A 13,128-nucleotide genomic window follows, 5' to 3' on the forward strand; every position below is an offset into this window, starting at 1 on the left:
TTGGACAACTCATAACTTGGATCTTTGAGGCAAACATCAGTAACCAAGACTGACCGAATGAGCAGACTAAGGCACAGCAAAGTATTTTAAAATAAAAGTATTTTTCTTTTTTATTTGTCCTATGTGGAAACACACCTCACCAGCTGCACAAAAGACAAACTGAAGCCTCTGACCGAGCCTCAGTACAGGCTCTGAGCTCGGCGGCCGGTATCAGAATCTCACCGACGGTCTGAAGATAAAGCACACCAAACTATCAGCACAAAGCTGGGAGGACGGAAACCTTATTTCGTGCCAGTGCCATTTCACGCCCAGTTCCTTAGGGACAAAAGTCTGTCTGTCTCCCGTACCCATTTGCCTCAGCCAAGCGGCTGCAAGTTTGAGGCTACCATTTTGCTCTCTAAATTCAGGCACGAGAGACCTAAAATAATAAAACGGATTTCCTGATTGCATTGTTCAAATCCTTTCAAGGACAACGATTTCCCTGACAGCAGATTTTGTAAACTCACACGAATCCTTAGTTAAGAGAAGTCCAGGCTCCTTGCCGACTACGCCCTACATCATTTCCACTTTTCATCTTTTGCTTGTTAAATGCCGCTTTTAATATTTAATAGTTTCAGTGCACGGAATTCATTTTAGTAAACCTATTAAATTGTCTCCAGTAAAGGGTGAAAGTTATCATCAGAAACATAAGGAGGAATTGCTTATTCATTTAGATTTGACATTTTCTTTAAAGCCACCATTGTCAAAGCAAATCACAAATTATTCATAAAGGCACTAGAAGAGAAAGAGAAAACAATAAGGGATTTCACAGTGAAAATGTGAGTAATTCACAATACGTTTTCTCTTTCTCTTCATTTTCACGGTGAAATCCCTTATTGTCCACTCCAGAAGAACAATTTCAGGTGTCATTCCCACAGTTATTTCTCTGTAGTGCTGGGCCTGTTTGGAAGGCCGTACTTATGTTTTGTCTAAAACAAAATTAAAAATAAAACAGAGGTGATGTGTTGGGGAAATGCAAATGCATCCCATGCAACTTTTCACAACACTGAAAACTGATTTACCACTTCATTTACCAAAGCACATTAGTACAATGTTTTGCACCCAGTAAGTTTTCAGTAAATACCACCGAGGTATGTACATTTCTGCAATTTATTTATTTTTATTAACGCCCCTCTCTCCTTCTAGAATGTAAACTCATGGGTAGGGAATGTGTCTTTATTGTTATACTGTACTCTCCCTAGCACTTAGTACTGTGCTTTGCATACAGTAAGCTCTCAGTAAACATGATTGAATGAATAAATGAATGAATATGTACAGGCAAAACCATGGTAAAGGCTGTTCTACTGTACAATTCTAGATTGCCTTACTACACAAAGACACAATGCAAAGGATAAAACAGAAAGAAACACTATGCTCTTTAATTTGTGTGACATTAGTCAAGTCACTTAACTTCTCTTTACCTCAGTTAACTCATTTGTAAAATGGGGATTAAGCCTGTGAGCCTCATGTGGGACAAGGACTGTAACCAAATTGATTAGCTTGTATCTACCCCAGCACTTAGTACAGTGCCTGGCACATAGTAAGCACTTAACAAATACCAATTAATTTATATATGGCACTCTGAGGAGGAAATGTAGGGCTAAAATGGAATCTTACACCCTATTTTCCCTTTTCTGAGTAAATAAATTAGTTCAATGCAACCTATGAATCCAGCAGTTCCAATCCATCAACACAACAGTGGAGTTTGCAAAAGCAAGAAAGGGATGCATCCAAACTGCTGCCCCACTTATCATATCCCACCTTGACTACTGCAGCAACCCCCCCCACCTCCTGTCTCTCCCCTCTCAAGTCTAAATGCACTAAAAAAACTCCCCAAAAGCCCCACAGTCCACACTCCCCACTCTTCAAAACTCTCAAATATTTGCCCATCCACTTCCAAGTCAAAGGCAAATTCCTTACTGTAGGCTTTCAGGCAGTCAATCAGCTCTCCTCCTCCTTCCAACCCATATCCTACCTCTGGCCTGGAACTCCCTCACCCTTCATATCTGACAGTCCACCCTCTCCCCACCTTCAACCCCCCCCCGCCTAAAATCCCATCTCCTCCACTAAGCCAGCTCTAAGCCATAATTTCCCCATCTGCCCTCCCCTCTGTGTCAACTACACACCCGGCTGTGTACTGTTTAAGCACATTCACACTTACAACCCAGTCTCACAGCATTTAGGTAAACAACCTCATACTATTTCCCCTGTCCATAATTTATTTTCACCTCTGTCTCCCCCATGGACTGAAAACTCCTTTATGGGCAGGGATCACATCTACCAACTCTGTATTTAGCAGTGTGCTCTGAACACAGTAAGCACTCATAAATACCATTACTTAATTCATTCATTGGATGGTTAATTGCTTTCTTCATTTGGAGTCTGCGTTGTCACATTAGTTAATTCATTCATACAATCGTATTTATTGATTGCTTAATGTGTGCAGAGCACTGTACTAAGCGCTTGGGAAGTACAAGTTGGCAAAATATAGAGATGGTCCCTACCCAACAACGGGCTCACAGTCTACAAGGGGGAGACAGACAACAAAACAAAACATGTGGACAGGTGTCAAGTCATCATAATAAATAGAAATAAAGCTAGATGTACATCTTTAACAAAATAAATAGAATAGTAAATATGTACAAGTAAAATGAATAGAGTAATAAATCTGTACAAACATATACAGGTGCTGTGGGGAGGGGAAGGAGGTAGGACAGGTGGGGTGGGGAGGAGGAGAACAAAAATGAGGCTCAGTCTGGGAAGGCCTCCTGGAGGAGGTGAGCTCTCAGTAGAGCTTTGAAGGGAGGAAGAGAACTAGTTTGGCAGATGTGTGGAGGGAGGGCATTTCAGGCCAGGGGGCCGGAGGTGGACGGCAGGACAGGCGAGAATGAGGCACAGTGAAAAGGTTAGCAGCAGAGGAGTGGAGGATGTAGGTTGGGCTATAGAAGGAGAGAAGGGAGGTGAGATAGGAGGGGGTGAGGTGATGGAGAGCCCTGAAGCTGAGAATGAGGGGTTTTTGCTTGATGTGTAGGTTGACTGGAAGCCATTGGAGATTTTTGAGGACAGGAGTAACATGCCCAGAGCGTTTCTGCATAAAGATGATCTGGGCAGCAGCGAGAAATATAGACTGAAGTGAGGAGAGACAGGAGGATGAGAGATCAGAGAGGAGGTTGATACAGTAACCCAGTCATTCATTCATTCATTCAATCGTATTTATTGAGCGCTTACGGTGTGCACAGCACTGTACTAAGCGCTTGGGAAGTACAAGTTAGCAACATATAGAGACTGTCCCTACCCAACCGTGGGCTCACGGTGTAGAATGGGGAGACAGAGAACAAAACAAAACATATTAACAAAATAAAATAAATAGAATATGTACAAGTAAAATAGAGTAATAAATACATAAAACATATGTACATATATACAGGTGTTGTGGGGAAGGGAAGGAGGTAAGGCAGGGGGATGGAGATGGGGAGGAGGGGGAGAGGAAGGAGGGGGCTCAGTCTGGGAAGGCCTCCTGAAGGAGGTGAGCTCTCAGTAGGGCCTTGAAGGGAGGAAGAGAGCTAGCTTGGCGGATGTGCGGAGGGAACATCAGGAACAGAACCCCCCACAAATAGGAGAACCGAGCATATTATTCATGGAGAGTCTTTGTTCAGCAAGCCCTGGCAGCTGGAAACATAGCCTGCATTTGTATAATTGACGAAATTGTAAACAACCTGTGGTCCACTACTGTAATTCATCCCTGGGTCTCCAGGAGAGTGGTGCCTTTTTAGTAGGAAAATAGTACAGAAGCAGAGTCAGGATGAACAGAAGTGGAAGAGATGCGTTCAGTTACAGGAAAGAAAAGACTCGGCCTGGGATTCCTGGTACGATTGTCCAAAGTCAACAGCCACATTTCAACTGCAGTCCATTTACAAACAGTAACCAATCAATGAAACCAATCGTTACCCAGAAACTCTGAGACCAGAGAATAATGTGAATCTTCCACACTATGACAGCCTTACACTGCCTGACTATTTCCAAAGCCAGGAGAAGGATCACTGAGACAATCACATTGATCAGGTAGCTTTTCCTCTTAGCTTTGACTGTTCTGTTTCACTGCTGAAAATTTTCCATTGGCATGTGATGTCCATGCATCCCTTCCTCTCTCCCATCTCAGGGCAGCATGGGAGAGGCCTTCAGAATGGTGAAGCTCAGTCTCACTCCGCAGTGGCTAAGGTTAGGGGAAAGCACCTGTGTGGCTCATCCTGAACCAGGCAGGTGCATGTCTAACTTCTTTTATTGGAAAGAGAGCCGTATTGAACCAGCAAGATAGTGGTTTGGATGGAGAGGAAAGGGTGGATCTTGGTGATGTTGCAGAGGTCAGACCGTGGAAAAGGTTGGGCTATGGTAAAACGTTAGGCCAGGGGAAAATGTTAGGCTAGGGGAAAGATTAGGCTAGGGGAAAAGGTTTGGCTAAGGGAAAAGGTTGGACTAGGGGAAAAGGTTAGGCTAGCAAAACAGTTTAGGCTAGGGTAAAAAGTTCCACTGAGCCACACTGCTTCTCTAGCATTGAATACAGTGTCTGGTACATAGTAAGCACTTAACAAATGTCACAATTATTATTACTATTATTACCTGTTTTTCCACCTACTTGGATGATGAACCTCATGCAGGACAGGGACTGTGTCATACCTAATTAGCCTGTACCCAACACAGCCCTTAGTGAAGTGTTTGGTACATAGTAAGCACTTAACAAATGCCATAAAAAGACAGTAAGTATTTAGCAAATACCACAATTATTATTATACATGCATTAGAAAAATAATATAAATTTGTTGTACACCCATTAGAAAAATGATTAAAACACTATGATCTATAGTTTAGCCTGAAGACAGGCGACATGACAACTGTACATGAAAAACCCAGGATAACTAAAGTTTAATTCTGTTACTGACATGCTACAAAATCAATCCTATTTATTTAGCTCTTACTGTGTGCAGAGCATTGTACTAAGTGCATGGGGGAATACGATATAATGATATAACAGACTCATTCCCTGCCCAAATCTACATATTCTTCAACAAAGCAAACGGAGGTGAAGAAGTACAAACCCAAATCAAGAAAGGCAGCATGACCTTTGAGGGAGTGAGTTGCCTCTTTGGTATTAATAATAATTGTGGTATTTCTTTCATGCTTAATGTGTTCCAGGCATCATATTACTCCATGGGGTGGATACCCAGAAATTGCATTGGACACATGTGGGCATTTGTCCCATATGGGGCTCGCAGTCTCAATCTCCATTTTACAGATGAGATAAATGAGGCCCAGAGAAGTGAAGCGAGTTGCCCAAGGTCACACAGTAGAAAAGTGGCAGAGCCGGGGTCCGAACCCAGGTCCTTCTGACTTCCAGGCCAGAGCTCTATCCACTAGGCCACACTGCTTCTCATTAAGCTTCAAACTAAAATGAATGTCTAGAAGAAAGTGGTGGGACCTAATGGATAGGGCAGGGTTCTTGGAATTGGGCGATCTGGGTTCTAATCCCTGATCTTCCACTTGCTTACTGTGTGACCTTGGACAAGTCACTTAATGATTCTGTGTCTTAGCTTCGTCATCAGAAAAAAGAGGGTGAAATACCTGTTTTACCTCCTTCTTAGATTTGGAGTCCTATGTGAGACGGGGCTGTGTCTGATTTGATGATCTTACATCTAACTGAACACTCAGCATGGTGCTTGGGACAGACCATCAAACATTCAGTGATATTTATTGAGCACTTACTGTGGGCATAGCACTGTGCTAATCACTTGGGAGAGAACAATACAACAGAGAAGCAGCCTTGCCTAGTGGAAAGAGCATGGGCCTGGGAGTCAGAAGCACTTGAGTTTTAATAGAGGCCATGCCACTTGTCTGCTGTGTGACTTTGGGCAAGTCACCTGAGTTCTCTATGCCTCAGTTCCCCATCTGTAAAATGGGGCTGAAGACTGTGATCCTCATGTGGGACAGGGATTTTTGCTAACCTGATTAGCTTGCATCTACCCCAGTGCTTAGAACATTGCTTGACCCATAATAAGCACTTAACAAATACCTCCATAAACATCATCATCATCATCAAGTGATTAACAAGTACATCAAAACAACCCCCAAAACACAGAGTTATCAGACACATTCCCTGCTCACAGTAAGGAGCATGGCCTAGTGGACAGAGAACAGGCTTGGGAGTAAGGAGGACCTGGGTTCTAATCCCCGCTCTGACACTGGTCTGCTTTATGACCCCGGGTAAGTCACCTCAGTTCTCTATGCCTCAGTTCTCTCACATGTAAAATGGAGATTAAAACTGTGGGTCCCAGTTGGGACAGGGCCTGTGTCCAACCAAATTACCTTTTATCTACCCAATACCCAGTACAGTGCCTGGCACATAGTAAGCACTTAAATACCACAATCATAATTATTATTACTTAGTAAACATCATCTTTATTAATCACCAACAATAAGATTGTGGAAAGACCTCAGTCGGCCAGCTTTCCAGCACTGCTTGACATGCCATACCCTCATTGACGGCCGAATGTCAGGAGAACGTTTCATTCTCAAATAATTGGTAATGGTTAACTGGAGTAAAAGGGCAAAATAAAAGTTTCAAAGATGAAAGAGAGCACAGCTGGAAACAAAGAAAAAAAAAGGGAGTAGTTGGTGGGCATCTAGGAAACAGCAATACACAGCAAACATTCCTGAAATGCAAAATTCAACCATGGCTGGCTCTGTTCGGACAGGGGCTTCATTCAGGAAAGATGAGCCTAGAAGCTAAATAGAAATCATAAAGTACGTTAAGGCAAAGTGCTGCCACAAAGCAGTGATGTTCTCCATCCTGGGTACTGTAGGGGAAAAGTGTTAGTGAATCAATTACCATTTAACATGGCCCTTAGAACATAAATTTACTGAGCACTTTTCTGAGTGCAGAGCACTGTACTAAGCTGTTTGCTCACAATGTCCTGACTTTCTCACTTATGTATTAAAACCCTAAGGCACAGGGACAATTTCCCCAAATTCATATGGTGAATGAATGGCAGAATCACATATTGAACAATCAACCACTGAGTTTCCCTTCTGGTTTTGTCTATTATGCCACACTGCGTCCACTGGCAGTGAACAAAATAAAATATAGTTGTTAGATGACTAATGCTCCTTAGTATTTACTTGTCTCAGTAAGCAGGAGCTTTATTTAATCCTTTGCTCATTACTTAAAATGCAAGAAAAAACACATCATTTTACTATCCCTGAGGAGACATTTATTCCTGATTTAAGGCAATCATGCAAATATTCAAAAAAATCCCGATTTTCCCCTGCCCATCTAGCACACTTAGGGAAAAGCCCAAGAAATCAGCAGTTTTTTCCTGCACATGTGGCACCAAATGCACCTCACTTAATAAGTGATAGATCTGACATTAATTACATAGAGGAAATAAGAAATGACTATTTGGAATAATGCCAATAAAGGCATTAGTCACAGTGTCTATAACAATTTTTCTTCTTAAGCTGTGTAAACCAATGTGCTGAAAAGATCATGTCACAAATAGTGGAAATGGTGAGTGAAGGAGAGAATGCATGAAAATCAGGTTTCAGGAACACTAGGTCCCCTCATCCAGCATTCCAATTATGGATCCCTGGCTAGCAAGAACTAATGGAAAGAGTGCAGGCCTGGGAGTCAAAGGACTTGGGTTCTAATCCCAGCTCCTCCACAAACCTGCTACATGAATTTGGGCAAGTCACTTCACTTCTGTATTCTCTCAGTTTCTTCACCTGCAAACAGCTATTTCAATACCTTTTCTCCCTTCTACTGAGACTGTGATCCCTTAGAGGGGCCTGATTATCTTTATCTATCCCAGTGCTTACTACAGTGGTTGGACAAAAAAAGCCCTTAACAAATGCCGCAATTATTAGATAAGGGTAATTCTTAATACCACGCATACTTTGTTTCCATTAATTTAATATCAGTTTCCAGTGCCAACCTTACAGTAATCTCTCCATGAGTAAAACAGTGTTCTTTCATTATGAGATGAATACACAAGAGATTTGTAGTTCTCGTGGCACAAAGGCCACCTCCAAACATTAGCTTTACTGGAAACTCAGTATAGATGAACACTTCTTACAACACTTCTTACAACTCTTCTTGGAGAGTTAACTTCCAGAGTGCATATGCAGTCATTAGAGTTCAAAATAAAAGAGTACCATGACTCCGCCATCTTTAAACCCCGAGAAACTGCATTTACCTCCAGTAAGAAACAGTGAGACCGGTAAACTTTTTAAATGTGAATTTTTCCAATTTTTACTTAGAAGTTTAAAAACAAAAACCACCTAATTGAAGAAAATGCATTTTCTTTTTTAAGCTACTGTACCTTTCACAGACCAGGGAAAATGACCCATAACCCACAGAATAGTGCTGTAGACCATGGAAACCAACGGGCCAATGTTAGGTTTTTCTGGGTGCGGGGTTTAATGGTATTTGCTAAGCCCTGACTATGTACCAAACACTGTTCTAAGCGCTGTGGTAGATAGAACATAAACAAGTTGTCCCATGTGGGGCTCACAGTCTTAATCCCCATTTTACAGATAAGGTAACTGAGGCACAGAGAAGTTAAGTGACTTGCCCAAGGTGACACAGAAGACAAGTGGTGGAGCTGCGATTAGAACCCACATCCTCTGACTCCCAAGCTCGTGCTCTTTCCACTAAGCCACGCTGTTTGACAGTCAGTCAATAGCATTTATTGAGTGCTTTCTGAGTGCAGAGCACTATACTAAACCCTAAGGTGAGTACATTCTAATACTAAATGTTGTCATGGAAACTCAGAGACCCACATCACTGACCCAATCAACTCTGACCAGTCTGGCTTCGTATGCTTTGGGGAGATGGGGATGACCTTCTGGCCACCTTGGACATAGGTCTTCAGGGCTCTCTAGCGGGCAGGGGAAAAGCCACACCCATGACACACTGGGAATAGCGGTACCACAGGCCTCGAACCATGTCCCCAAATATCATCTTCAACATCAATGGCATTTATTGAGCGCTTACTATGTGCAGAGCACTGTACTAAGCAGTTGGGAGAGTACAACAGAGTTGGCAGACACATTCCCTCCCCACAATGAGCTTACAGTTTAGAGGGGGAGATAAACACTAATGTAAATAATTTACCTTGCAGAATTTAAAGATATACATAGATATATATAGATAGATAGATATAGATATATATGTATATATATATAGATATATATAGATATATATAAGGACTGTGGGGTTGAGAGTGTATCAAACATCTAATGCCCAAAAGTCACAGATCTAAGTACACAGATTCATTCATTCATTCATTCATTCATTCCATCGCATTTATTGAGCATTTACTGCGTGAAGTTCTTGGAAAGTACAATTCAGCAGATTCATTCATTCATTTCATTCAGTCGTATTTATTGAGCGCTTACTGTGTGCAGAGCACTGTACTAAGCGCTTGGGAAGTACAAGTTGTCAACATATAGAGACGGTCCCTACCCAGCAGCGGGCTCACAGTCTAGAAGGGGGAGACAGACAACAAAACAAAACATATTAACAAAATAAAATAAATAGAAGGGAGAGGGAGAGGAATAGATGGCTTAATTGAGGAAGGCCTTTTGGAGGAGATGTGACTTTCTGTGATTCCACACAAGTAGAGCGAGGCAGTAGGGAAGTATCATGAATTTACAGCACTGTAGTTTGAACTCTTGGGTGGCAAAGGTTACTCAAGTTAAAAAAGGAAATTTTTTTTTTAGACACTCACCCTGCCCTGTTCAACACATTTGGTTAACACAACGATGGGATATACATTCTTCTCCCAGACCACACGCCAGAAATCATCTAATGTGTTAGTTAAGGGTCCTTGGGTGGTAATAAAATCCTTCTTCGAGTGGTATCCCTTAAAAGAAAAATTAATTCAGTTTTAGACTATGATAGGCATATTTTTTAAATATTATGCAACAAACAGATATATCAATTACACAAAGTGTCCTACGGGCATGTAGTTTGCATTAATATAGTCATCTGTCATATGGTTTTGAATGAAAGCTTCACTCGAGAAATGTCATCTGCAATATAAAAAGAAAACAATGCTTATAGAATGGAACTACTACAAAAAGTGAAGTAGAAGTAATGAAACTGTAGCACTGTGAATCAGAGATTCTGTCCACTTTCTTTAAGAATTTATGGGCTATTATTCAGAGTATATAATGTGACTTTTCTTGTTAACAAAAGGATTTTGATTATTTCATGTACAGGAAACCTCCAAAATACCAACAGGTACCTTCTAAACTCATACATACTGAGTCAAAGTAATAACCAAAAATGTATCACACAGACCTAAAAGTTAGAAACCTAATCCTAGCTGGAAATCTTATACCGATAGTTGATCACATCAAACATACAGTGGGAAGTCAGTCATCAGAACTGAATCCAAAGCCGGTTCAAGGAAGAGTTAGGTTGGATCTGTGATGACCTGACGTGTGGGATTGGCTCCCGGGGCTTCAGTGCCTCCGGGCAGTGCTTTTGGATAAAAGCCTTAGGTTTGCAATGATCAGGCATTGTCAGTTTCTCTCTAGACTTTTGGGCAGGGGATATTCCAATCAACTCATCATCATCAATCGTATTTATTGAGTGCTTACTGTGTGCAGAGCACTGTACTAAGCGCTTGGGAAGTACAAGTTGGCAACATATAGAGACAGTCCCTACCCAATAGTGGGCTCACAGTCTAAAAGGGGGAGACAGAGAACAAAACCAAACATACTAACAAAATAAAATATATAGAATGGATATGAACAAGTAAAATAAATAAATAAATAAATAAATAGAGTAATAAATAAGTACAAACATATATACATATATACAGGTGCTATGGGGAAGGGAAGGAGGTAAGATGGGGGGATGGAGAGGGGGATGAGGGGGATGAGGGGGAGAGGAAGGAAGGGGCTCAGTCTGGGAAGGCCTCCTGGAGGAGGTGAGTTCTCAGTAGGGCCTTGAAGGGAGGAAGAGAGCTAGCTTGGTGGATGGGCAGAGGGAGGGAATTCCAGGCCCGGGGGATGATGTGGGCCGGGGGCCGATGGTGGGACAGGCGAGAACGAGGTACTGTCAGGAGATTAGCAGCAGAAGAGCAGAGGGTGCGTGGTGGGCTGTAGAAGGAGAGAAGGGAGGTGAAGTAGGAGGGTGCGAGGTGATGGAGAGCCTTGAAGCCCAGGGTGAGCTGTTTCTGCCTGATGCGCAGATTAATTGGTAGCCATTGGAGATTTTTGAGGAGGGGAGTAACATGCCCAGAGCGTTTCTGGACAAAGACAATCCGGGCAGCAGCATGAAGTGTGGATTGAAGTGGGGAGAGACACGAGGATGGGAGATCAGACTGAAGGCTGATGCAGTAGTCCAGACGGGTAGGATGAGCGCTGAACGAGCAGGGTAGCGGTATGGATGGAGAGGAAAGGGCGGATCTTGGTAATGTTGCGGATACATAGTGTACTCCGGCATAGTGTACTCTCCCAAGCCTTTAGAACAGTGGCCGTGTGGAAAAACCATGTGCGAGGGATTCTGAGGACCTCGATTCTCATTCCAGCTCTGCCACGTGCCTGCTGGGTGACTTTGGGCAAGTCACTTAACTTTTCTGTGCCTCAGTTTCCTGAACTGTAAAATGGGGATTCAATATGTGTTCTCCCTCCTATTGTGCGTCCCATGTGGGACAGAAACTTTGTGACATGATTATCTTGTATCTACCCCAGGGCTTAGAACAGTTCCTGACACATAATAAGCACTTTGGACATACCATTATTATTAGTACAGTGCTCCACACACAGCAAACACTCAAAAAATATGTTTGATTGATTCATTGAAAGGGAGGGCATGCAAGCTAGTGAGTTGAGGGCAGAGAACAGGGAAGAACGGGGGGGTTACACTGCTACATTGCCCTTACAGCATCATCATCATCATCATCATCATCATCAGTGGTACCTATTGAGTGCTTTAACGATTTTGACTCCTTCCTCACCTTTCTTCTCTCCTTTTCCATGCCCACTCTGATCTTCGGAGACTTCAATATCCACATGGATATCTCTGGTAACTCCTCTGCCGCCCGCCTTCTATCTCTCCTTGACACTGCCAACCTCTTGCTCCACCCCACCTCACCCACTCACCAACTTGGTCACACCCTCGACCTCATCATCTCCTACCACTGCACTGTCTCCACCCTCACCAACTCTGAAATCCCTCTCTCTAATCATAACCTTCTCACCTGCTTCGTCACTCACACTCCTTTCCCCTGTAAATATATATTACCTCCTAACAGAGACCTCTGCTGTCTTGACCCCGTCCATCTTTCTCAGCGCCTCACACCCCACCTCGCCTCGCCTCGCCTCCCTTGACTCTCTTTCCTCTCTACCCAATCTTGATGATGAGATTACTGCTCTCAAATATACCCTCTCTACTCAGCTTGACTCGCTCTCTCCCCTTTTCCTTCGAACTCTCGTACCAGTAACCCACAGCCCTGGATCACTGACACTGTCTGCCTCCTTCGCTCTTATGCTCGGTCTGCTGAACACTGCTGAAAAAGTCTAAACACCATGCCAATCGCGTTCACTTCAAGTGTATCCTTTCCTGCCTTAACTCTGCCCTCTCCTCTGCCAGACAAAACTATTTCTCCTACCTTATTGACACCGATGCCCATCATCCCCGTCAACTCACCCGTACATTTAACTCACTTCTCAGGCCCCCTGTTCCTCCCCATCCTCCTTCCCTCACCCACAACGATCTAGCCTCCTACTTCACTAATAAAAAATCCATCAGGTCTGAGCTCCCCAAAGTCACTCCCCCCCCCCCTTCTCCAGCCCCCCGGCTCTCAACCCTCTCCACTACTCTCCCAACCCTCCCAGCAGTATCCTCAGATGAGATCTCCTCCGTCCTCTCAAGTGCTACTCTGGCCACCTGTGCTTCTGACGCCATTCCCTCTCATCTTATGAAATCTCTCGCTCTGTCCCTTCTCCCCTCCTTAACTTCCATCTTCAACTGCTCACTCTCCACTGGTTCCTTCCCCTCTGCCTTCAAACATGCCCACGTCTCTC

At 43.2% G+C, this 13,128-nt stretch overlaps 1 pseudogene; it reads right to left on the reverse strand.

Moving 5' to 3' along the window:
- Positions 1-13,128, reverse strand: part of LOC119925329 — a 49,754-nt pseudogene that overhangs the window by 6,923 nt on the left and 29,703 nt on the right.

The sequence above is a fragment of the Tachyglossus aculeatus genome, chromosome 3 (genome assembly GCF_015852505.1).
Source record: "Tachyglossus aculeatus isolate mTacAcu1 chromosome 3, mTacAcu1.pri, whole genome shotgun sequence".
Classification (NCBI taxonomy): domain Eukaryota; kingdom Metazoa; phylum Chordata; class Mammalia; order Monotremata; family Tachyglossidae; genus Tachyglossus; species Tachyglossus aculeatus.